At 42.9% G+C, this 27,575-nt stretch overlaps 1 long non-coding RNA gene across 1 annotated transcript in view; it reads right to left on the bottom strand.

The window, feature by feature from the left end:
• Positions 1-617: 617 nt before the first annotated feature.
• LOC135320817 (uncharacterized) overlaps positions 618-27,575 on the bottom strand; it is a 42,203-nt gene continuing 15,245 nt past the window's right edge. Inside the window, exons 4-7 of the long non-coding RNA XR_010380147.1 lie at positions 16,126-16,770; positions 12,868-12,940; positions 5,651-6,220; positions 618-834 (exon numbers count right to left, since the gene is read on the bottom strand). This is a non-coding gene — a long non-coding RNA (uncharacterized LOC135320817). The remainder of the gene's footprint in view (positions 835-5,650; positions 6,221-12,867; positions 12,941-16,125; positions 16,771-27,575) is intronic.

Raw genomic sequence — 27,575 nt, 5'->3', positions numbered from 1 at the left:
ACACAAACATGAGTTTCCTTGAGTGGGTCTCTGTGTATTGTGAACTTTAAGAAAGTATAATAAGTGTGAATTCATAAAATGATCATGGACACACTTCCCTCCTTCTGTACAGTGTATACAGATCTGAACAAAAGGAAAGAGGGAAGAGAAAAGGACCATGGGACCCTTGTGGATAGAATCACATTTCCCTTAGGAAAATCTCGTCTAATGCAGCATCACCCCCAACACGGACTTGATGCATCAACCAATGGGGATGGCACTTACCGGTTGGATTCCAGGTGGAATTTTGGTGTGTACCACGAGGCGTGTTGCGGCTGGTGGAACCAAGGTAACTGGGCAGTATTCTGTGGGTGGATCAGTTTAATATTGGGTCTGCTACCCTATGTGGAGATTGGCTTAGGTCTTTTGTTCGGGAAGCTGAGTAAGTTCGAGATACTGCTGCTGCCCTGAGACCTGAGTTCACAGGTAAGTTCCCAGAATCTGAAAGGGCAGACAGTGGAAGATCTGCCTGTCATCAGCTTACTGGTGAGGCTCTGAGGTATTTTCAGACTTGCCCAGTCCTGTTGATGTCGACTTTATGCGAGACAAGAAGAGAAGCTGGCAGAAACACTGGCTGCATGGATTGAGGAGATGTGCGAACACATTGATGAAAGTTGTTCTGCTACAGTGGAGATTATCGGCTTGGAGACATCTCTAGAGCATACCAGGCTCGAAAGACATTCATGAGACCTACTGAACCTCGGTGATACTGGAAGAAACATACGGAGAGTCAACGTGCCCTTGAGAAAGTTACTCGATTCTCTGCTCCAAGAACGGGTCCAATATTCCTGACGTCTAAAAGAGAAGAGATGGCAGAGATGATAAAAGCGCTCATGTTCTTGGAAGAGGTCATGAGAATCCACACATCCCAAGGGGCAGTTAAGAATCATTCAGACCGAAATGCACCAAGCCCAGGTAAGTCTATTCCCACGTTTGTGCCTAGCTATCAATCACATGCTCTTCCCTCCACTCTACTCAGTCATCCATTTCAATGGATCAGAACCTGAGCTGCTATGAATCCAGTAGGAGGAGATCAAGCCCCTACTAGAATCAGTGTTCCTCCTCCTTCACACTCGGTGAACAAGAGTGAACTCCTTAAAGGTCATATAATATCCACTAAAATAGATAGGAATTGAATACTTAGCTCACACAAAGAAATAATGACCTTCCTGTAGATTCAGGAAATGCTGGGGTTATGTATACTTTGGGCTGAAAGGAGTGTGGGAAGTGAGGGGAATCTTTGAGTGAACTTGAATATGTATTAGGCCTCAGATTTTCATGACAGTACAGGAAAATATAAAAATTCAGATAGTGAACTGAACTTTAAAAGGCACCAAACACAATAAGTCACAGGTTAAGTGGACATTCACTCACTTCTTTCAAGCCCCGGGTGCACTATATCTTGCAGGTGCAGATTTGGTTGTGTTAAATTGCTTTACCCAACATGATCAGATGATTAAGACTTCTCAGCACTGATAGAAGAGCACCTGGCTCTCAATAACATAGCATAGCTGCAGCAGGTTTCTCATAGTTAAATGCCTATAGGTGCTTTTGGAATCAAGCCTAAATGTATATATTCTGTTTAGATTTTCTTGTATATTCCTAGAGAGGAATGTTACCCCTTGAAATGCCAGCATTGCCTAGTATGTGTCATTGGGAATAAAGGGCACCAGGTGCAAAAGGGAAACCCAGGTTGGGGGTTATATCATGGTTCCAATAGTTATTTCATTGTTCCTTTTGTTGTTGGAGGCTTCAAGAGAAAAGGGTTGGCATGTCCCCTTCAAACTTTTGGACTGCTATTTTACATTGAGACTGACTGATTTTTCCTTAGTGCTGACAAATTCTTACACATATTGTCAAGTCTGGCTTCTAGGTTGATTTGGTAATTTTCAAAAACTAACTTCACTTTCATATAAATCCCAAAACACGTAAATCGATACTATAAACCTTCTTAAAGACTGCAACTGCCTTGTCATCATAAGGACAAAGATGCTGTCTTCAGACAAACACTCCGACCATGGCTTTAAAGAAAACGGAGCGAAACAAATATACAATTTCTGTGAATTATTTGTGAATAGTGTTGATTTGTCGATGCCCAGTAGGAAGAGAACCAGTGCAAGCTGCTCTCACTAGCTACCATAAACATAATATTGTAAACAAACACTCACCCAGCCCTTGGCAAAGGACACTAGCTAAAGAGCGGTGTGTTACTTCCAAAGACAGGATGAGGCCTCAGAAAAACCGGAAGCAGGAAAAGGCAAAGTAGAGAATGGAAACAAGTGCAGGATCTGACCTCTGGTAATGGAGCATCAAAGGTGAAACTCTGTTTTCCTTGGAAGCACACTCTCAAGCGGGCAGCAGGCATGGGCTTGAAGGTGATGCGCTGAGTGTAAGAAGAGTGCACAGCAGATTCTTGGCTGACAGAACTCAAAGAAATCAGCTCAAAATATCCCCACATTTAAATCTGAGACCAAGATCCGAGCTGCCAAATCTGAGCTAGCAGAGGCAGCGGGAAAAGAGGGATAGGGCTACGTATGATGGCTCTCGTTCAACTCAGGGATCTAGAGTGCGTTGTTGGTTTTGGTGGGTACTTTCAATAGAGCAAAGAGAACTGTGACGCCAGTGAGACAGCAACCGCACTGGCGCGTGAGGTTGAGTTTATCGATATGTTCTATGTCCACATCCACTGCATCTGCAGGACCAGGGTCCAATTTGACATTTTGCAAGTAGAGCACGTGTGGGGCTCAATCAGAGGTATCATGCATCTGGACTGAGGGTTCCTGGGGGCGTTGGGTATGAAATCAGTATTAAAAGATTTAGGATCTGCTATATTCATAACCTGGATTGGGATTACACTCTGGTTTGAGGCAGAGGATGCGGAACAGCTCTGTGGATGCCTTCGTGAACCCATTACTCAAGAATGAGAGAACTAGGAAGAGTGGTCAAAGTCCACAGCATGAGAAGATGAAGCATTACTTACAGCATTATCACCCAAATGCAGATGCTACATTTTGGACGGCATGAACCCATTACTCAAGAATGGGAGAAATAGGAAGAGTGGTCAAAGTCCACAGCATGAGAAGATGAAGCATTTCTTACAGCATTATCACCCAAATGCAGATGCTACATTTTGGAAGGCACTGACAGGGTACTGCACCAAGGACACATAGGTCGGTCTGCGGGATCATCCCAGCAGGCCCTGAATTATGACATGCATACATATGCTTACACTGGTGTTTCTGTAGACAGAGAAACTCTGGGAAGAACTGGTAACATTGGGACATTCCTATGGCAGTAGAATGTACAAGCGCACTCTATGTTGGCTGATTTGGAGACACTTCAAAATGACATACAGAAGAATGCAGAGCTGAAAACCTATTGAAGCTTCATTTCCACTAGAGGAAGTGCCCTGTGCCCTTTCAGAAGTGTGAGATTAGTGTAATAAAAAGGAGTTTCTATTAACTGAAACAGTATGGTGTGTTCATTACAACAAATGCAACACCAGGATTTAGAGATATACCAGACAACACACACAGGAACAGGGCATGGCATCAAGGTATAGGGAAAATTGTCCTCACAAAAATACCATGGAATTCCATACACCAAAGAGTCAAAAATTTGCACTTAACCAAGCTCTATAAGTCTATATTAAATACATGATAATACCTGACTTGTAGAATAAAAGAATTATAGTAAAAGAAACAGGAAGTACCATTTTCAGTTCCAAAGAGATTGAAGGCCCAAAAAATAAGCTTTCAAACAACTAGACGGCAAAACGATACCAGAGCAAGCTCTGAAAATGGAGGTGAGGAAAACACTGATGAACCACAGTGCCTCAGAATCACAAAAGGCAGAATACCAGAAAAGGGGAAGAGAAACTCTAAAGAAGAACACAGTAGTATCAGAAAACTCAATCGATATGATAAAAACTGGGCTAAAGTCAATCCTAAGCAGACTACATAATGCAGAGGGACTCGTGAATGACTGTGAGGACAGGGGAACAGAAATCCCTCCATCAGAATAAGACACAGAAAAGCAAGTGCAAACCAACGCTAACATCACTGTTGAATCCTGGGTTAAGAAAAACCAGGTAAGAATAGGAATCATAGGATTCCCAAATGGAAAAGCAAGTGATAAAATAATAAATTCTGAAAAGGAATTTGTAGAAAAATCACAATGAAATTACTTAAAGCCAACAAAGTATCATCTATACGAATTCAGGAAGTACACAGCATCCAAAAGAGGTGGAAAACAAATAGACCAACAATCAGCTGTAGAATTCAAATAAACAAATTTCGTGATCATCCCAGCGATGTAAAATGCACCTCGAGGAAAGCAACTTAGTCACATCAGAACCTCCAGAGGGGTTTCAGCTGATATCTCGGCAGAAATTTTGCAGCACGAGGAGGAGTGCCAGGACATAGACCATATCCTGAAAGAGAAAAAGCTGCAATCTAGGGTAGCCTATGCCAAATGACCGCTGTTTATAACAACTGCACAGCTAGGGAATTTCACTTACACGCAAACCTTAAAAGAATTCAGCAGTTTGAGACTGATCCTACAACAAAAATTGAGAATCCTACCCTGAGTAGAAAAGTAGCAAGATGAAATGGAATTAACAAAACCATTATTGCAAATGCAGGAAGAGCCTGAGTTGCAAATATGTAAGAACAATAAGGCAAGGAGGACATCAAAATCCTAAAGATGGGAGAGAGTAGCAGGAAATCATAGTTGATTTTAAGCACTATCTTAAGTGAATCAGCTTACATGACTGTCTGTCTGAAGCAAAAGGAGAGATGCATGGCCTAATGTGTTTGCAAAACAATCAGACAAACAAACACCAAAAGTTTACAGTTGGCTGACATATACCAAACAACCATGATTATTCAAGACAAAGTACTCAAAGTGATGTCAAGTATCCTTCAGCACGCATTGAACTATTTTCGCTTTTAGCATGTACTCAACACACTTGTATTCCAAAAACAGACGCGTGCATTACTACTCATATATACTGATCCAGAAGTGCATATCTTGAGCCAACCCAAATGACGGTTTTGAATAAGAGTGGGTCAGAGAACGGGATATAGACTTACAAGTCTTCCAACAGGATGAACGAATGCCTTATACTACCCTACGTAGAGAAGAAACGGCATAAGCCTATAACAAAGACATGTAGCTCTACAAAACTGTACTAAGAGCAAAAGAGACAGACAGGAAAGTGCACGTAGGGATTGGTTTCATTTCTAGGAATTTCAGCCCCCATGAAACAAATGGATCCATGTTCTGAGAGTGTGGGTGTTTCAGCAGAAAGCAACAGATGGATATGTAATCTGGGTGGATGGATATTACACAAACATGAGTTTCCTGGAGTGGGTCTCCGTGTACTCTGAACTGTTACAAAGTATAATAGGTGTGAATTCATAAAATGATCATGGACACACTTCCCTCCGTTTGTACTGTGTATACAGATCTGAACAAAAGGAAAGAGGGAAGACAAAAAGAACATGGGACCCTTCTGGATAGAATCACCTTTCCCTTAGGAAACTCTCGTCTAATGCAGCATCACCCCCAACACGGACTTGATGCATCAACCACTGTGGATGGCAGTTACCGGTTGGATTCCAGGTGGAATGTTGGTGTGTATCACGAGGCGTTTTGCGGCTGGTGGATCCAAGGTAACTGGGCAGAATTCTGTGGGTGGATCAGTTTGATGGTGGGTCTGCTGCTCTATGTGGAGATTGGCTTAGGTCTTTTGTACGGGAAGCTGTTTAAGTTCGAGATACTGCTGCTGCCCAGAGAGCTGAGTTCACAGGTCAGTTCCCAGAATCTGAAAGGGCAGACAGTGGAAGATCTGCCTGTCATCAGCTTAATGGTGAGGCTCTGAGGTATTTTCAGACTTGCCCAGTCCTGTGGACGTCGACTTTATTGGAGACACGAAGAGAAGCTGGCAGAAAAACTGGCTGCATGGATTGAGGAGATGTGCGAACACATTGATGAAAGTTGTTCTGCTACAGTGGAGATTATCGGCTTGGAGACATCTCTAGAGCATACCAGGCTCGAAAGACATTCATGAGAACTACTGTACCTCGGTGATACTGGAAGAAACATAAGGAGAGTCAACTTGCCCTTGAGAAAGTTACTCGATTATCTGCTCCAAGAACGAGTCCAAGATTCCTGACGTCTAAAAGAGAAGAGATGGCAGAGATGATAAAAGCGCTCATTTTCTTGGAAGAGGTCGTGAGAATCCACACATCCCAAGGGGCATTTACGAATCATTCAGACCCAAATGCACCAAGCCCAGGTAAGCCTATTCCCACGTTTGTGCCTAGCTATCAATCACATGCTCTTCCCTCCACTCCACTCAGGCATCCATTTCAATGAATCAGAACCTGAGCTGCAATGAATCCAGTAGGAGGTGAGCAAGCCCCTACTAGAATCAGAGAACCTCCTGCTTCACACTCGGTGAACAACTGTGAAATCTTTAAAGGTCAAATACTCTCGAATAAAATAGATACGAATTGAATACTTAGCTCACACAATGAAATGATGACCTTCCCCTAGATTCAGGAAATGCTTTGGTTATGTTTTCTTTGGGCTGAAAGGAGTGTGGGAAGTGAGGGGAATCTTTGAATGAACTTGAATATGTATTAGGCCTCAGTTTTTCAAGACAGTTCAGGAAAAATTTAGAAGTCAGATAGTGAACTGAACTGTAAAACTCGCCAAACACATTAAAGACACTGGTTATATGGACCGTCGTTCCCTTCCGTCAAGCCCCGGGTTCACTATATCTAGGAGGTGCACACTTGGTTGTGTTAAATTGTTTTACCCAACATGATCGGATGATTAAGCCTTCTCAGCACTGATAGAAGAGCACCTGTTTCTTAATAGCCTAGCATAGCTGCAGCAGGCTTCTCATAGTTAAATGCATCTAGGTGCTTTTGGAATCAACCTTAAATATATATATTCTGTTTAGATTTTCTTGTATATTCCTAGAGAGGAATGTTACCCCTTGAAATGCCAACATTGCCTAGTATGTGTCATTGGGATTAAAGGGCACCAGGTGCACAAGTGAAACACAGGATGGGGGTTATTTCATGGTTCCAATACTTATTTCATTGTTTCCTTTGTTGTTGGAGGCTTCAAGAGAAAAGAGTTGGCATGTCGCCTTCAAAGTTTTGGACTGTTATTTTACATTGAGACTGTCTGATTATCCCTTAGAGCTGACAAAATTTTACAGAAACTGTCAAGTCTGGCTTCTAGGTTGATTTGGTAATTTTCAAAATCTAACTTCACCTTCATATAAATACCAAAACATGTAAATCGATACTGTTAACTTTCTGATAGGCTGCACCTGCCTTATCAACATAAGGTCAAAGCTGGAGTCTTCAGAAAATCCCACCGACGATGGCTGTAAAGAAATCGGAGCGAAACAAATATCCTATTTCTGTGAATTATTTGTGAAAAGTGTTGATTTGTCGATGCCCAGTAGGAAGAGAACCAGTGCAAACTGCTCTCACTAGCTACCATACACAAAATATTGTAAACACACACTCACCCAGCCCTTGGCAAAGGACACTTGCCTAAGAGTGTTCTGTTACTTCCAAAGACAGGATGAGGCCTCAGAAAAACCGGAAGCAGGAAAAGGCAAAGTAGAGAATGGAAACCAGTGCAGGATCTGACCTCTGGTAATGGAGCATCAAATGTGAAACTCTGTTTTCCTTGGAAGCACACTCTCAAGCGGGCAGCAGGCATGGGATTGAAGGTGATGCGCTGAGTGTTAGAAGAGTGCACAGCAGATTCTTGGCTGACAGAACTCAAAGAAATCAGCTCAAAATATCCCCACATTTAAATCTGAGACCAAGATCCGAGCTGCCAAATCTGAGCTAGCAGAGGCAGCGGAAAAAGAGGGATAGGGCTATGGATGATGGCTCTGACAGAACTCAGGGATCTAGAGTGCATTGTGGGTTTTGGTGGGTACTTTCAAGAGAGCAAAGAGAACTGTGACCTCAGTGAGACAGCAAACGCACTGGCGCATGAGGTTGAGTTTTTCGATATGTCCTATGGCCACATCCACTGCATCTGCAGGACCAGGGTCCAATTTGACATTTTGCCAATAGAGCACGTGTGGGGCTCAATCAGAGGTATCATGCATCTGGACTGATGGTTCCATGGGGCGTTGGGTTTGAAATCAGTATTAAAAGATTTAGGATCTGCTACATTCATAACCTGGATTGGGATTACAGTCTGGTTTGAGGCAGACGATACGGAACAGCTCTGTGGTTGCCTTCATGAACACATTACTCAAGAATTGGAGAAATAGGAAGAGTGGTCAAAGTCCACAGCATGAGAAGATGAAGCATTTCTTACAGCATTATCACCCAAATGCAGATGCTACATTTTGGACGGCACTGACAGGGTACTGCACTGAGGACACATAGGTCGGTCTGCGGGATCATCCCAGCAGGCCCTGAATTATGACATGCATACATATGCTTACACTGGTGTTTCTGTAGACAGAGAAACTCTGGGAAGAACTGGTAACATTGGGACATTCCCATGGCAGTAGAAAGTACAAGTGCACTCTTTTGGCTGTTTTGGAGACACTTCAAAATGACATACAGAAGAATGCAGAGCTGAAAACCTATAGAAGCTTCATTTCCACTAGAGGAAGTGCCCTGTGCCCTTTCAGAATTGTGAGATTAGTGTAATAAAAATGATGTTCTACTAACTGAAACAGTATGGTGTGTTCATCACAACAAATGCAACACCATCAATTAGAGATATACAAGAAAACACACACAGGAACAGGGCATGGCCTCAATGTCTAGGGAAATTTGTCCTCACAGAAATATTATGGAATTGCATACACCAAAGAGTCTAAATTTTTCACTTAACCAAGCCTTATAAGTCTATATTAAATACCTGATTGTACTTGAACAAGATAGAAAAAGAAATATAGTAAAAGAAACAGGAAGTACCATTTCAGTTCCAAAGAGATTGAAGGCCCAAACAATAAGCTTTCAAGCATCTAGATGCAAAACTCTACCAGAGCAAGCTTTGAAAACGGAGGTGAGCAAAACACTGTAGTACAACAGAGTCTCAGAATCACAAAGGTCAGAATACCAGAAAAGGGGAAGGGAAATTCTAGAGAAGAACCAAATAATATCAGAAAACTCAATGGATGAGATAATAACTGGGCTAAAGTCAGTCCTAAGCAGACTAGATAATGCAGAGGGACTCGTGAATGACTGTGAAGACAGGGGAACAGAAATCCCTCGATCAGATAAAGACATAGAAAAGCAAGTGCAAACCAACGCAAACATCACTGTTGAATCCTGGTGTAAGACAAAGCATGAAAGAATAGGATTCATAAGAGTCCCAAAAGGAAAAGCAACAGATAAAATAAAAAATTCTGAAAAGGTGTTTGTAGAAGAATCACAATGAAACATGCTGAAAGCCAAGAAAGGATCATCTATACGAATTCAGGAAGTACACAGCATCCAAAGGAGGTGAAATCCCAATACACCAACAAGCAGCTGTAGAATTCAAATAAACAAAGTTCATGATCATCCCAGTGATCTAAAATGCACCTCGAGGAAAGCAACTTAGTCACAATAGAACCTCCAGTGGGGTTTCAGCTCATATCTCGGCAGAAATTTTGCTGGACAGGGAGGAGTGCCAGGACATAGGCCATATCTTCAATGAGAAAAAGCTGCAATCTACGGTAACCAATGCCAAATGACCGCCGTTTCTAAGAACGGCATATCTAGGGAATTTCACTGACCAGCAAATCTTAAAAGAATTCAGCAGTTTGAAACTGATCCTAAAACACAAGTTGAGAATCCTTCCCTGAGTAGAAATGAAGCAAGATGAAATGGAAATAAGAAAACCACTATTGGAAATGCAAGAAGAGCATGAGTTGCAAAGAAGAAACAAGAAGAAGGCAAGGAGGACATCAAAATCCTAAAGATGGGAGAGGGTAGCAGGAAATTATAGTTGATTTTAAGCACTATCTTAAGTGAATCAGCTTATATTATTGTCTGTCTGAAGCAAAAGTAGAGATGCATGGCCTAATGTGTTTGCAAAACAAACAAACAATCAAACAAACAAACACCAAAAGGTTACAGTTGGCTGACATATACCAAAGAACCATGATTATTCGATACAAAATACTCAAAGTGATGTCAAGGATCATTCAGCACGCATCGACCCAGTATGGCGGCTAGCATGTACTCAACACACTTGTATTCAGAAAACAGATGCATGCATTCATATTCATAAATATTGATTCATAAGTGCATATCGTGACCCAAACCAAATGTCGGTTTTGAATATGATTGGTTCATAGAACGTGATATATACACTTACAAGTCTTCCAACAGGATGAACGAATGTCATATTCTACCCTACGTAGAGAAGAAACGGCATAAGCCTATAGCAAAGACAAGTAGCTCTGCCAAACTGTACTAAGAGCAAAAGAGACAGACTACAAAGGGCACATTGGGATTGGTTTCACTTCGAGGAATTTCAGCCCCCATGAAACAAATGGATCCATGTTCTGAGAGTGTGGATGTTTCAGCAGAAAGCAACAGACGGATATGTATTCTGGGTGAATGGATATTACACAAACATGACTTTACTTTAGTGGGTCTCCGTGTAATGTGAACTGTTAGAAAGTATCAAGACGTGTGAAAACATAAACTAAAAATGGACACACTTCCCTCCGTTTGTACTCTGTATACAGTCTGGACCAAAGGAAAGAGGGAAGAAAAAAGGACGATTGGACGCCAGTGGATTGAATCACGTTTCCCTTAGGAACCTCTAGTCTAATGCAGCCCCTCCCCCAACACTGAAATAATGCAGCAACCATTGGGGATGGCAGTTACCGGATGGAATTCCAGAAGGAATGTTGCTGTGTACTGCGAGGCTTGTTGTGGCTGATGGAACCAAGGTACCTGGGCAGAATTCTGTGGGTGGATCAGTGTGATGGAGGGTCTGCCGCCCTCTGTGGAGCTTGGCTTTGGTCTTTTGCTCGGGAAGCTGTGCAAGTTCGAGTTACTGCTGCTGCCCAAAGACCTGAGTTCACGGGTCAGTTTCCAGAATCTGAAAGGGCAGACAGTGGAAGATCTGCCTGTCATCAGCATACTACTGAGGCTCAGAGTTACTTCCAGACTTGCCCAGTCCTGTTGAAGTCGACTTTATGGGAGACACGAAGAGAACCTGGCAGAAAAGTTGGCTGGATGGATTGAGCTGAGATGCGAACATATTGATGAGAGTTGTTCTGCTACAATGGAGAATACCGGCATGGAGGCTTCTCTAGAGAATTCCAGGCTCGAAATTCTTTCATGAGACCTACTGAACCTCGGTGATACTGGTAGAAATATACGGATTGTCAACGTGCACTTGAGAAAGTTACTCAATTCCCTGCTTCAAGAACGGGTCCAAGATTCCTGACGTCTAAAAGAGAAGAGATGGCGGAGATGATAAAAGCGCTCATGTTCTTGGAAGAAGTCACGAGAATCCACAGGTCCCAAGGGGCATTTACAAACCATTCAGACCAAAATGCACCAAGCCCAGGTTAGCCTTTTCCCAGGTTTGGGCATAGCTATCAGGCACTTGCACTTCCCACCCCTCCACTCAGTCATCCATTTTAAAGAATCAGATCCTGAGCTGCAATGAAGCCAGTAGGAGAAGAGCAAGCCCCTCCTAGAATCAGAGTTCCTCCAACTTCACACTCTGTGAAGAATGGTGAATTCCTTAAAGGTCAAATACTCTCGACTAAAATAGATAGGAATTTAATACTCAGCTCACACAAAGAAATGATGACCTTCCCGTAGATTCAGCAAATGCTGTGGTTAAGTCTTTTTCGGGTGAAGGGAGTGTGGTAGGTGAGGGGAATCTTTGACTGAACTTAAATATGTATTAGGCCTCAGTATTTCAAGACAGTATAGTCAAATATTATAAGTCAGATAGTGAACTGAACTGTAAAAGTCGTGAAAGACATTAAAGACACAGGTTATGTGGGGCGTCTTTCCCTTCAGACAAGCCCCGGGTGCACGATATCATGGGGGTGCACACTTGGTTGTGTGAAATTTATTTACCCAATATGATCGGATGATTAAGCGTTCTCATCAATGATAGAAGAACAATTGGTTCTCAATTGCCTAGCAGAGCTGCAGCAGGGTTCTCATAGCTAAAATGCCTCTAGGTGCTTTGGAATCAAGCCTAAATGTATAATTTTGTTTGGTTTTTCTTGTATTTTCCCAAAGAGGAATGTTACCCCTTGAAATGCCAACATTGGCCAGTATGTGTCATTGTGAGTAAAGGGAACCACATGCACAAGGGAAACCCAGGTTCTCGGTTATTTCGTGGTTCCAATAGGTACTTCATGGTTCCGGTTGGTGTTGGAGGCTTCAACAGTAAAGAGTTGACATATCCCCTTCAAATTATTGGACAGTGATTTTACTTTATAACTGTCTATATTTTTCTTATAGTTGACATAATGTTACAAAATTGACAGGTCTGGCATCTAGGTGGATTTAGTATGTTTCAAAATCTACCTTCATTTTCTTATAAATCCCAAAACATGTAAATCAATTCTATTAACCTTCTTAAAAACTGCAACTGAGTTATCAACACAATGTGAAAATTGGAGGCTACGGACAAACCCTCCCACCATGGCTGCATATTAAACAGAGCTAAACAACCATCACAATTCTGTGAATTATATCTGTAAAGTGTTGATTTATCGATGCCCAGTTGGCAGAGAACCAGTGCAACCTGCGCTCACTCCCACCCATGTACACAGCAATGTAAACATCCACTCACCCAGCCCTTGGCACAGGACACTTTCCGAAGTGTGGTCTGTTACTTCCAAAGACAGGATGAGGCCTCAGAAAACCTGGAAGCAGGAGAAGGCAAAGTAGAGAATGGAAATCTGTGCAGGATCTGACCTCTGCTGATGGAGCAGCAAAGGTGAAACTCTGTTTTACTTGGACGCACACTCTCAAGCGGACAGCACAGATGGGATTGTAGGTAATGCGCTGAGTGTTAGAAGAGTGCACAGCAGATGCTTGGCTGACATAACTCATAGAAATCAGCACAAAATATCCCCACAATTGAATCTGAGACAAAGATCCGATCTGCCAAATTTGAGCCAGCAGAGGCAGTGGAAAATGAGGTATAGAGCTACAGATAATGGCACACGCTGAGTCTCAGGGATCTGGAGTGCATTGTGGGTTGTGGTGGGTTCTATCAAGAGAGCAAACCGACCTGTTACCCCATTAAGAAAGCAACCACATTGGCGTGTGAGGTTGAGTTTTTCGATATGTGCCATGGCCACATCCACTGCATTTTGCAGGCCCAGGATCAATTTGGCATTTTGCCAATAGAGCACGTGTGGGGCTCAATCAGAGATGTCGTGCATCTGGTCTGAGGGATTCAGTGGCCCTTGGGTTTGAAATCAGTATGAAAACCTTTAGGATATGCTACAGTCATAACCTGGACAGGAATTATGGATTGGTTTGAGGAAGAGAATTCGGTACAGCTCTGTGGTTGCATTCGTGCACACATGACCCAAGGATGAGGGATCAAGGAAGAGTGGTCAAAGTCCACAACGTGAGAAGTTGAAGCATTTCCTTCAGCATTATCTCCCAAATGCGGATGCTACATTTTGGATGGCACTGACATGGTACTGCACAGAGGACACAAAGATCGGTCTGCGGGATCATTCCAGCAGGCCCTGATTTATGGCATCCATACATATGTTTCCACTGGTGTTTCTGTACACAGAGGAGCTCTGGGAAGAACTGGTAACTTTGGGACATTCCCATGGCAATAGAAAGCACAAGCACACTCTCAGTTTGCTGTTTTGGAAAGACTCCAATATGACATACAGCAGAATGCCGTGCTGAAAACCTTTAAGCTTCATTTCCAGAACAGGAAGTGTACTCTGCACTTTCAGAATTGTGAGGTAAGTGCAATAAAACGAAGTTTTACTAATTGAAAAAATATGGTGTGTTCATCACAACAAAGGCAACACCAGCAATTAGAGATATACCAGACAACACACACAGGAACAGGACATGGCATCAATGCCTAGGGAAAATTGTCCTCACAGAAATATCATGGAACTTTGTACACCCAATGGTCTAAAATTTTCACTTAACAAAGCCCTATAAATCTATATTATATATCTGATATTACTTGACCAGTAGAGATAAAGAAGTATAGTAAAAGAAACAGGAAGTACCATTTTCAGTTTCAAAGAGTTTGAAGGCCCAAAAAATAAGCTTTCAAACATCTAGACTGCAAAACGCTACCAGAGCATGTATTGAAAACTGAGGTGAGGAAAACATGAAGTACAACATTGTCTCAGAATCACAAAAGGCAGTTATCCAGGAAAGGGGAAGAGAAACTCTAAAAACGAGCCAAATAATATCAGAAAACTCAAGGATGAGATAATATCAGGGCTAAAGTCAGTCCAAAGCAGACTTGATAATGCAGACGGACTCGTGAAAGACTGTGAAGACAGGGGAACAGAAATCCCTCGATCAGAAGAAGACATAGAAAAAGAAGTGCAACCCAATGCAAACATTGCTGTTGAAGCCTGGGGTAAGACAAAGCATGAAAGAGTAAGATTCGTAAGAGTCCCAGATGGAAAAGCAAGATTAACAAAAAAAGTCTGAAAAGATATTTGTAGAAAAATCAGACTGTAACTTGCTGAAAGACAAGAAAGAATGAGGTATACGAAATCAGAAAGTACACATACCAAAGGAGTTGGAAACCCAATACACCTACATTCAGCAGTATTATTCAAATCAACAAAGTTCATGATCAACCGAGTGATTTTAAATGCATCTAGAGGAAAACAACTTAGTCACAACACTACCTCCAGAGGGGTTTCAGCTTATATTTCGAGAGGAATATTGCAGGATAGAAGGAGTGACAGGACATAGACCAAATCCTGAATAAGAAAAAGCTGCAATCTATGGTAGCCTATGCTACAAGACTGCCATTCCTATTAAAGGCAGAGCTAGATAATTTCACAGACCGGCAAAACTTAGAAGAATTCAGCAGTTAGGAACTTATCCTTAAAGGAAGATTGAGAATTCCACCCTGAATCGAAAAGTAGCAAGTAGAAATGTAAATAAGAAAACCATTATTGGAAATGCAAGAAGAGCAATGAGTTTCAAAGAATAAACAAAAAGGCAATGAGGAAATCAAAATCCTGAAGATGGAAGTGGGGAGCAGGAAATCATAGTTGATTTTCAGCACTATACTAAGTAAATCAGCTTACATAACTCTCTGAAGCAAACGGAGAGATTCATGGCGTAATGTGTTTGCAAAACAAACAACAAGCAAACAAACAATCAAACAAATAAACACAAAAAGTGTACGGTTGGCTGACATCTATCCAAAGGATACATGATAATTCAAAATAAATTACTCAAACTGATGTCAAGGATGATTCAGCCTGCATTGACCCAGTATCGAGGCTTGCATGTAATCAACACACATGTATTCAGAACACAGACGTGTGCATTAATATTCATAAATATTGATTCAAAAGAGCATATCGTGACCTAACCCAAATGCCGATTTTGAATAAGATGGAGTCATAGTCCGTGATATAGGTTTACAAGTCTTCCAACAGGATCAATGAATGGCATATTCAACCCTACGTAGAGAATAAATGGCATACACCTATAACAAAGACAAGTAGCTCTGCAAAACTGTACTAAGAGCAAAAGAGACAGACAGGAAAGTGCACATTGGGATTGGTTTCACTTCTAGGAATTTCAGCCCCCATGAAACAAATGGATCCATGTTCTGAGAGAGTGTGTATTTCAGCAGAAAAGCAACAGACGGATATGCATTGTGGGTGAATGGATATTACACAAACAAAAGATTCTTATAGTGGGTCTTTGTGTAATGTTAACAGTTAGAAAGTTTAAAGACGTGTGAAACCATAAACTTAACATGGACAGAATTCCCTCCGTTTGTACTGTGTATACAGATCTGTACAAAAGGATAGAGGGAAGAAAAAACTGATCATGGGACGCTAATGGAGAGAATCACATTTACCTTTGGAACCTCTCGTCTGATGCAGCCCCTCCCCCAACACTGACAAGATGCAGCAACCATTGGGGATGGCAGTTACCGGTTGGATTCCAGGTGGAATCTTGGTGTGTTCTGCCAGGATTGTTGTGGCTGGTGGATCCAAGGTAACTGGGCAGAATTCTGTGGGTGGATCAGTGTCATGGAGGCGGTACCGCCCTCTATGGAGCTTGGCTTAAGTCTCTTTTTCTGGAATCTGTGTAAGTTCGAGATACTCGTGCTGCGCAATGGCCTGAGTTCACGGGTCAGTTTCCAGAATCTGAAAGGGCAGATAGTGGAAGATCTGCCTGTCATCAGCTTACAGGTGAGGCTCCGAGGTACTTTCAGACTTGCCCTGTCCTTTAGAATTTGACTTTATAGGAGACATGAAGGAAGTTGGCAGAAAAGCTGGCTGCACAAATTGAGGTGAGATGCGAACACATTGATGAGAGTTGTTCTGCTACAATGGAGAATACTGGCATGGAGACTTCTGTTGAGAATACCAGGCTCAAAAGACATTCATGAGACATATTGAACCTCGCTGATACTGGCAGAAACATATGGAGTGTCAACGTGCACTTTAGGAAGGTACTCAATTCTCTGCTCCAAGAACGGGTCCAAGATTACTGACGTCTAAAAGAGAAGAGATGGCAGAGATGATAAAAGCGCTCATGTTCTTGGAAGAGGTCGTGAGAATCCACACGTCCCAAGGGGCATTTATAAACCACTCAGACGACCAAGCACGAAGCACAGGTAAGCCTTTTCCCAGGGTTGGCCCTTGGTACCAAGCACTTGCTCTTCCCTCCCCTCCCCTCATGTATCCACTTCAAAGAATCAGCACTTGAGTTGCAATGAAGCCAGTAGGAGCTGAGCAAGCCCCTCCTTGTATCAGAGTTCCTCCTCCTTCACATTCTGTGCACAACAGTGAACTCCTCCATTGTCAACTACTCTCGACTAAAATAGATTGGTATTGAATTCTTCGCTCACACCTTGAAATGATGATCTTCCCCTAGATTCAGCAAATGCTGGGCTTATGTCTACTTTGGTGTGAAGGGAGTTTTTTAAGTGAGTGAATTTTTTGCCTGAATTTGGATATTTATTTATCCTCATTTTTTCAAAACAGTATTTGTAACTATTATAATTCAGTTATTGAAATGAAGTGTAATTGTTGGGATAGGTATGTAGTGACACTTCTTTTGTGGACCGTCTTTTCCCTTTTGTCAAGTCCCAGGAGCAGGATATAATGTGATTGCTGTATTTTTTGGGTTAAATTGCTTTTCTCAACATAATTAGTCGATTAAACATTCTCATCTTTGATAGAAGAGCACATGATTGTCAATAGCCTAGCAAAGCTGCGGCAGTGTTCTCATATCTATAATATCTCTAAGTGCTATTGAAACCAAGCCTATGTAAAAATACATTGTTTGGGTTTCTTTGTGGTTTCCTAAATAATAATTTTTCCCCTTGAATCGCCAACATTGACCAGTATGTGTCATTATTAGGAAAGGGCACCACATGCACAATGGAAAACTAGGGTTGTGGTTGTTAATGGTTCTAAGAATCATTTCACTGTTTCTGTTAGTGCTGGAGGCACCAAGAGAAAACTGTTGACCTGCCTCCTTCATGACTTTTGGCTGCTAATTTATATTTTCTGTGCATTTTTCTTATTTGGATATTTCAAGCTGGTACCTAAATTTGGCAACTCTGTCTTATAGTTAGATATAGTATGTTTCTAAAACTGTATTTATTTTGATACATTTCCCATGTATGTAATTTAATTCTGTTTATTATTTGAAAGTCTGCAATGAGGTATGAACACATTGTCAGACCTGGAGTTTTCGGACACATCCTCCCACAACTGATATACAGAAAAATAGCTAAACAAGAATCAAGTGTCTGTGAGTTATGACTAAATTGTGTTAATTTATCCATGCCAAACTGGCAGAGTACCAGTGCAAACTTCGCTCACTCTCTCCCATGTATACAGCAAGATAAACATACACTCTCCCAGCCCTTGGCTCAGGAACCCTGCTGAAAAATGCCCAAACATCTCTTACTTCAAAAGTCAGAAAATTCTCACATAACCTGGAAAGAGTAGAAGGCAAATTAGAGAATGGAAATCAGTGCAGGACCTGACCTTTGGTGAGGGAGCAGTAAAGGGGAAACTGTGTTTTACTGGAATGCACACTCTAAAGTGGACAGGTCATTTGAGATGGAAGACAATGTGCTGAGGGTTAAAAGAGTGCATAGTGGACGTTTGGTTGACATATCTGAAAGCAATAATCACAAAATTTCTCTGCAATTCATTCCCAGACCAATACTCCACCTGTTAATTTTGAGCTAGGAGTGCCTGTGGAATCTGTGTGTTAGGGCTGTGTCTGATGTCACAAATTTATTCCCAGGGGTTTGCAGATTGTTTTGGGCTGTGGTTGGTACTATCTAGAGAACAGATCTGCCTGTGTCCTCTCTTAATATTAAATCTGCTGGCATATGTGTTGTGGATTAGCTTAGTAACCCAGGGCCTTAGTCACAGTCTTTCCACATCCACGGTATAATTGCTCATTTTCTCCATAAAGGAGAAATGGGTCTCATTCAGAGCCATCTTCATCTAGCTTCTAGAATCCAGGGAAATTTATTGTTGAAATCAGATTCTATAGCCCAAGGATCTGCAACTTTCATAGGCAGGATTGAAATTTCTTATTGTCCAAAGCAGAGGTTTTTGAAATGCCCCATGCTTGCCTTTGAGTTCCAATGCCTTATTGCAAGAGTTCTTGGAGCAGAGATCTGCTGAACAATATGTGAATTTGAAGCCTTTCCGTCAGACTTGACTACCACATGCTAATGCAACAATAGTTGTGGTGCTGACCCAGTACTACACTAAGGACCCAACTGTGGCACTGCACGCTTCAACAGGTTCTAATGTGTGACATCATTAGATTTGTTTCCACTTTTGTTTTTGTTTGCAGAGAACCTGAGGGAACCCATTATAAAATTTTGACTTTTCCGTGGCAATAGTAAGGACGAATGCACTTTCATGAGAGTGTATTGGAACCATTCCCTATCCACATATCCAGCCGGCAGCCCAGAAACCATTTGGAAGCCTGTATTCCAGCAAAAATTACTAATCCCAGCACTGTCAGAGCTATGATAAGCATTTAACCAAAATGACACTCTGCTAACTTTACTAGAATAGGTTGTATTCACCACAACAAAAACCACACTAGCAATCATAGATATAACAGGCAACAGACACAGAAGGAATGCATGGCATCATTACATACCAAAAACAATCCTCAAAGCATTAATACTAAATGTGCACAGAAATGATTTCACTTACAAAAGCTGTTCAAGTCTATAATAGATAACTGATAATCCTTAACCCATAGCGATAGAGGGATATAATAAAATTAAAAGAACCATTCCAAATTTTCAAAAGACAGGAGTCTCCTGAAAGAACATGCAATGTATTAGACCACCAAAATTTACTAGAACATGACTTGAAAAGGGAGGACATAAAAACACTGAAGGAAATCTTGAGTCTATGAATACAAATGCAGGCTAGTATAAATGGAAAGAGAAACACTTTAGATGAGCCAAATAGAATCAGAAAACTCAATGGTGAGAATAGCTAAGCTAAAGACAGTCCAAATCGGACTAGATAATGCAGAGGAACAAATAAGTGAATTCGAAAGCAGGATAACCGCAATCACTCAGTCAGAACACGACATAGAAAAGCAAGTGAAAACCAATGCAAGCAATGCAACTGAAACCTGGGATAAGAGAAAACATACCAGTCTATGACTCCTAGGGATCCCACATGGAAAAGAAGAAAGGCAAATGGTTTGAAAAGATATTTGAAGAAATCAGACTGAAATTTTCTTAAACCAAAGATAGAACCAGCTATCTCAACACAGGAAGCACAGAGGGTCCAAGCATAATGAACCCCAGTAGGCCTACAACAATATATATTCTAATTTAAATGGCCAAAGTTGATAATAAAGAAATGATTCTAAATGCACCAAAATAGAAACAAGTGCATTGCAAGAGAACTTTCTAATGTCTTCAGCTGATTTCTTAATAGATAGATTGGTAATTTTTTCTTCCCTCTTTCATTTTGTGTTGATCTCTATTCCAAGAACTGATGAAAGGCAGATTCCTTCAGTCTAAACAAGATGAGTTGGCAGAGATTCTATAAGTGTTCAAGTTCTTGGAAGAGGTCATCATAATCAACACATCTCAAGGGGCTTTTTCAGACAATACAAGAGACCATGCACCAAGCCCTGTTTATACTTTTACCAGGAGTGGGCCAATGTATTAAGACTTGCTGTTCCTTCACACTAAACCAGCCATGCAGGTATACCTTCAGTCTGCTACTGCAGTTGAATTGGAGCCAGGTCCAATTTTACCAACACTGTAGGGAGAACCTGAGCCTGCTACTGCAGGAGACACAGCACTGTGTCCCATTTCACCAATCTTTCAAGGAGGCCCTGAGCCTACTCCTGCAGGAGACTCAGAACCAAATCACATTCCACCAGCTGTGTAGGAAGAACCCCAAGCCTTCACTTGCAATGGATCCAGGAATGTGTCCAATTCCACTAGCCTTGTAGGGAGACCTTGAGCCTATTCCTGCAGGAGAACCAGATCTCTGTCATATTCCACCATCCCTCCAGGAAGATGCAGGGCCTCCTCCTGCAGGAGACTCAGGAATGGGTCCAATTTCACCAGTCCTGCAGGGAGACTCTGAGCCAATTCCTGCAGGAGACCCAGGACTGGGTCCCATTCCATCAACTCTGCACTAAGACCTTGAAGTGGGTCCAATTCCACTAGCCTTGCTGGGTGACCCACAAGCCTGATCCTGCAGGAAAATTAGAGATATGTCATATTCCAGAAGCCCTGCAGGAAGACTGAAAACCTGCTCCTGCAGGAGACCCAGGAATAGGTCCAAATCCACCAGCCTTGCTGGGAGAGCACAAACCTGATCCTGCAGGTGATACAGAGCGAGGTACAATTCCAACAGCCCTGCAGGGATATCCTGAGGCCACTTCAGCAGGAAACACATGACTGGGTCACATTCCAATATCCCAGAAGGGAGACTGTAAGCCTGCTACTCCAGGAAACCCAGGACTTCGTCCCATTCCACCAAACCTGCAGTCAAACACGGAGACTGCATCTGCAGAAAACAGAGTGGGTCACATAACACCAGCCCTGTAGTGAGACTACAAACCTGCTCTTGGGGGAGACCAAGCCCTTCACAGAGAACATGAGCCAGCTCCTGCAGAAGAACAAGAGTTGTGTGACATTCTACCAGCTCTGCAGGTAATCCCTAGGCTTGCTCCTGCAGGAGACAGACATCCCAGTCCAATTCCACCAGCCTTTCCAGGGAGAATCCCAGCTTCCTCTTGTAGGAGAGCCAGAACTAGATCTCATTCCACCAACCCTGCACGGAAACACTGAGCTTGCTCCTGCAGGATACCCACAGCCAAGTCATATTCCACAAACCCTGCAGGGAGACACTGAGTCTGCAATTGCAAGAGACTGAGGACTGGGATGAATTCCACCAGCTCTGCAGGGAATCCCTCACCTGCTCCCATAGGAGACTAAGAGCCATCAGTTCTGGTGAGGTCCCTAAGCCTGCATCTGCAAAAAATACTACAGAGTGGAGTCACATTCCACCAGCCATGCAAAGAGAACAGAACCTGCTGCTGCAGGAGACACAGGACTAGGTCCCATTCCACCAACCTTGCAGGGATACCCTGAGCCTTGGACCAAGGAATGGGACAAATTCTGCTAACCTTCTAGGGAGACCATGAGCCTCTCCTGCAAGAGAACCAGAGATGGGTCATATTACAGTATTCTTCCAGGAAGACCCAAGGCCTGTTCCTGCAGGAAATGCAAGAACAGGCCCAATTCCTCCAGCCTGAAGGTAGTGTCCAAATCTGTTCTGGCAGGTGACCCAGAGATGGGTCACATTCCACCAGCCCTGCAGGGAGACTCTGAGCCTACTTCTACAGGAGACCCAGGAATGGGTCCCATTAAACCAACCCTGAAGGGAGACACAGAACCTACACTTGCAGGAACCACAGAGCCAGGTCACATTCCATCAGCCCTGTAGTGACCCCTGAGCTGGGTCCAATTACACTATCCTTGCAAGGAGACCCTGTGCCTACTCCTGAAGCAGAACCAGTGATGGGGTCATGTTCCAACAGCCCTGCAGGAAGACCTGGAGCCTGCTTCTGCAGAAGACCCAGGACAGGGTCTGATTCCACCATCCCAGCAGGGAGAAAACTAGCCTGCTCCTGCAAGTGACCAAGGTCTGAGTCATATTCCACTAGCCCTGTAGGAAGAACATAAGACTGCTGTTACAGGAAACTCAGAGCCATGTGCCATTCCAGCAACACTGCAAGGAGACTCTGAACCTGCCCCTGCAGGAAACAGAAACCCAGTCACATTCCACAAGCCCTGCAGGGATACCTGAGCCTTCACATGCAGGAGACCCAGGCCTGGGACCAATTCTACCAGCCCTGTGGAAAGACCCTGAATCAGCTCTGGCAGGAGACTAAGAGCCATGTCACATTCCACCAGCCCTACAGGTAATTTATCAGCCTGCACCTGCAGAAGAACCAGAGCCAGGTCACATTCCATGAGCAATGCAGGGAAATTTAGAACCTACACCTTCAAAAGATCCAAGATTTGGACCAATTCCAATGGCACTGCACGGAGACCATGAGCCGTGTCCAATTCCACTAGCCGTGCAGGAAGGCCCCGAGCCTACTCCTACAGGAGAACCTGAGATTGGTCATATTGCAACAGCTCTAGAATGACCCAGAGCCTGCTCCTCCAGGAGACCCAGGACTATGTTCCATCCGCCAGCCCTGCAGGGAAACCCTGAGACTGTTCCTTCAGGAGAACCACAACTGGGTCACATTTCACCAGCAATGCAGGGAGACTTAGAGCCTGCACCTTCAAGACACCCAAGAATTGGACCAATTCCAACAGCACTGCAGGGAGACCATTAGCCAGGTCCAATTCCACTAGCCCTGCCTAGAGACCCCGAGCATGCTCCTGTAGGAGACCCAGCACTGGGTCTCATTCCACAAGGCTTGCAGGGAGAAACTCTGCCTGTTTCTGCAGGAGACCAACAGCTGAGTCACATTTCACCAGCCCTGAAAGAAGACCCCAATCCTGCACCTGCAAGGGACCTAGGACTGGAACAAAATTGACTAGCCCTGTAGAGGGACCCTGAGCCTGCTTCTGCAAGAGAATCAGAGATGGGTCATATTCCAACAACCCAGCAGGGACAGTCTGAGCCTGCTCCTGCAGGTGATACAGAGTAGGGTGAAATTGCAAAACCTTGCAGGGACACCATGAATCTGCTGCTGCAGGAGAAAAAGGATGGGGTCTCATTCCACAAGCCTTACAAGGAGACCCTGAGCCTGGTATTGCATGAGATCCTGAGCTGGATCCTGCAGGAGACACAGGACTGGGTCCCATTCTACCAACCCTGCAGGGGAACCCGAACATGCACCTGCAAAAAACACAGAACCATTTCACATCCCACCAGCTCTGCAGGGAGACTGTAAGAATAGCCCTACAGGAGACCTAGAGCCAGGTTACATTACCAGTCCTGCAGGGAGACCCTGAGCCTGATCTTGTAGCTCCTCCTGCACCTACACACACACTTCTATGAGACCCAGAGCCAATTCAGGCATCACCACCACTACAGGCTGAGATGCCTCTGCAAACACCAACACTGTCATCTAATTCTCAGAATCAACCCACTCTCAGACCCGAACTTTACTTCCCTTCTCCTGGAATCATTTTTGTTTTTTTTTTTTTCTGTAATTTCCTTGTTTTCTTTCATGTCATTTAGAGTATCATCTATTTTTATGTTTTAAGTTTACAATAATAAAATTTAGATGTTTTTCCATTTTAAATTGTGCAATTCAGGAGTATTAAGTGCATTCACAATGCTGTGTAACCATCATCACTGTCTAGTTTCAGACTGTTTCTTTCCTCATAATAAAACCCTGTATCCAAAGCACACATTCTCTTTTCTCCCTCCCCTAGCCCCTGACAAGCCCTAATCCTCTTTCTCTCTGTGTGTCTTTCCCTACCCTGGATGTTCCCTATCAATGAAATCATACAAAAGGTGGCTGTTTGTGTCTGCTCTCATATTTTAACAAGGGACTGGTGTTTTTTTTTTTTAACTTGAAGTAGTATTTTGGTTATTTGAAAGGGAAACCCAGGTGGATTAAACATGAGATGTACAAAATGAAAATTTTTAGTAACTATGTGCATAATCTCGAGATAGGCACTGCTATTCTATGTGTGATACCAGAGCCAGAAGGGAGATGCTTAGCTCTTCCTGTGGCAAAACATAACCTAAAAAATAAAAAATAATAATATTCAAAAGCCATGAAAGTCAAACCACAACCTGGAAAAATCATTTTTCATAACCTAAAGTCAGAGAAAGGTTTCACATCCCTGTGGTCCAAAAACTTCTTGAAACACTGTGTTCTAAACAGAAACAGAACAAACACATGCAATTCCAACAAGAGGAAATGCAGGTGGCCAGTGTATATTAGAGGTGCTTGACCTCTCAAGTGAGGATGCACACAGATGTACACACTTTGGAGACAGCATTGGTCACCATCACACTGGCAGGAATTTAGCCTGGTGACAACCAGCTCTAGTGACAACATGAGGAGGCAGAGGCCACAGTAGATCCCCTGGAGGGAAGAGTGAACAGACACTCCTCTCTGGGAGAACAGTATGCAGGATGAATTACAGTTCCACAAGTTCACCCCTTTCCGAGTAGTGCTGATGCTTAGTGTTGATCATACTAAAATTCTTGCACAATTTTTCAAAGATGTCTTTTCAAGGATGTTCATCACAGTTCTGGTTTAACTAGTAGGAGATTGGAAGCAACACTAATGTTCATGGAGAGGGGGTGGGATTCATCAGTTCTGGTTCACATGGAGGAATGATTGTTGTGCAGCTGGAAAAATGACTGCTAGGTCTTTACCTGATGTCAAGGAAGCCCTCAGTTTGGATGCTTGTTAATCCATCATCTACATCCCAGATGCCATCTATGACCACATATGTGTCAAATCATCATAGATGTAAATGAATCTTGTGGTGTGTGAGAGACAGAGGCAGAGAGAATAAGAGAGATAGAGACTGAGAGATGTTCACCAAGCCATTCATGACGGTCACTTCTGGGGGTGGGATTTGCAAATCTCTGCACTTTTCCTTTAGGCAACATTTCAAGTGTTCATAATGTATCTATATTGCTTTACTAATTCTAAGGTATTTAAAGCATATGTTACTTGAGATTCATTCATATTGAATCCACAGCATAAAGTTTATTATTTTTATTTTAAAGTATTTGTTACAAGTACAATCAGAATTTATGAGAGTAAAATGATAAATTCTAAAGAATTAAGAATCAGATAAAGAACAAAACCTTTTGGTGACTCAGACACAGGCCAGCTAGTTGGCAGCAAATGGCAGGGTGGGACAGGTTTCTCTAGAAGGTTGTGTATGTTCTGAATCAGCATCCAATAGAGGCAAGGAAAAATTACAAGACATGTACGCTGGAAACTACAACAGCTTGTTGAGAGTAATTAAGAAAGACCTAGCCCTATTTTAAAATTTGAAGGAGTCAAAGTGACAGAGTAGACAGACACACAGCTTGACCTCTCCCACAAATACACAAAGAATTACATCTACAAAAACATTGAATTGCACAGAAACCTCCTGAACTCTGGCACAGTGTCTCTCATTTTGAAATACAGGAAGATTCTCACAAGATATGGTAAGGAATAATAAGAAGAAAGACAAATTCAGTGCAGGACTGATCCTGCAGGGAAAAAGTAGCATGGGAAGAAAGGCACCCTCACACTGGGACACAACCTCTCTAGCTGGGAGATCAGCTAGGAAAGAAGCAGAGCTTCCAAGGTAGGGAGGACACAGTGGCAACTGCATGGCAGGCAGAACTGGTGAATACTGACACAGAGGGTCCCTGTGATGACCAGCCCTAGACATGAACTAGCAGGGATGAGCCAGGACTGGCTACTGGATTCAGTGAAGAGCCCAGGCAGAGGGCTGGGTCACACTGCAGAGAGGCAGCATCAGGAAACTAGAGGGCAGTGTGAGCTCTGGCTGTGTGTGTGTGTGTGTGTGTGTGGAACAGAACAGACTGAAACTCTCATAAAAAAGCACCAATGTTGGTATAATGGGGGAGGAATGATGCATGGCTGTGCCAAAGTCACTTTCTCCACTTGGCTCCATTGTTGGTGTGTTCTCATGAGAAGAGAAATGGGGCTTGGTCATAGCCAACACTGCTGCACAAAGGCAGAGCTGAATGTTGAATCTATATCCTGTGCCATTGCAACTTCACAGGCGGGACTGAGATTTGTTTACAGCCCCAGGCAGAGAGGGTGGATTTGCTCTCTCTGGTCACTTTGTGGATCCACACCTCTGGGACTTACAGGCAGTGAGTGCAGTTCTGACTCAAGAAGGGTGGCCAGTGAGGGTATTTACAACAGGGTGGTGTATGGTTCCATATGTGGATGCAGGATTGGGGTTTGAGCTGAACCTGTAGTGGACCACAAATTCATGTGTGTGACTACACACTTGCTAAGGCAGGTCCAAGGGACTGACACTGCTGGATCTGCACTGATGTTTCCTGGGGCTCAGAACCTGAGGGGCACCAGAGTAGGTGGCTGACATTCCCATAGCTAAAGCAGGGATAAAGCCAACATCAACAAATAGTACTTTGTAAGTCTGCATAACAAGTGACAGACAACACCACAGAGGGAACTCCCCAGTGGAAATCTCCTGCCTATTTTTCTTCACAACTGAAGTGCTCCCACCCTGCCTACTACACACCACAGCTCAGAAACGGGTCTAGAAGAAATACATAGAGCCAGAGAAATATGAGTAAATAAAGAAGCCGAGGAACCACTTTCAATTAAAAGAACAAGAGAAATCCCCTGAAAGAACAAACAGTAAAATAGACTGATAGTCTACTAGACTTCAAAAAGGGAATGATCAACACACTGAAAGAACTAAAAGAGACTATCAATAGAGACAGAAAACTTTGAAAAGAAAATTTAAACTATAAAGAAGAGCTAGTTAAAAATAGAAAATTCAACTACAGGCAATCAAAAACAGACTAGATAATGCAGAGGAATGAATAAATGACTTAGGAGACAAGATAAAAGAAATAACCCAATACAGCAGACATAAAAGCCAATAAAAACCAATTAAAGCAAGTAATATAAAGTGCGCCAGCCTATGCATAATAGTGGGTCCCAGAAGGAGAAGAAAGAGAAAAGGGGATTGAAAATATAGTTAAAGAAATCATGACTGAAAACTTTCCAAACCTTAAGAAGGAAAGAATTATCCAAGTACAGGAGGCACAGAGGGTCCCA

This window comes from Camelus dromedarius, unplaced genomic scaffold, assembly GCF_036321535.1.
Source record: "Camelus dromedarius isolate mCamDro1 unplaced genomic scaffold, mCamDro1.pat HAP1_SCAFFOLD_19, whole genome shotgun sequence".
Classification (NCBI taxonomy): domain Eukaryota; kingdom Metazoa; phylum Chordata; class Mammalia; order Artiodactyla; family Camelidae; genus Camelus; species Camelus dromedarius.
Note: the sequence above shows the minus strand (reverse complement) of the source record. Positions and strands in the feature narration are given on the sequence as shown.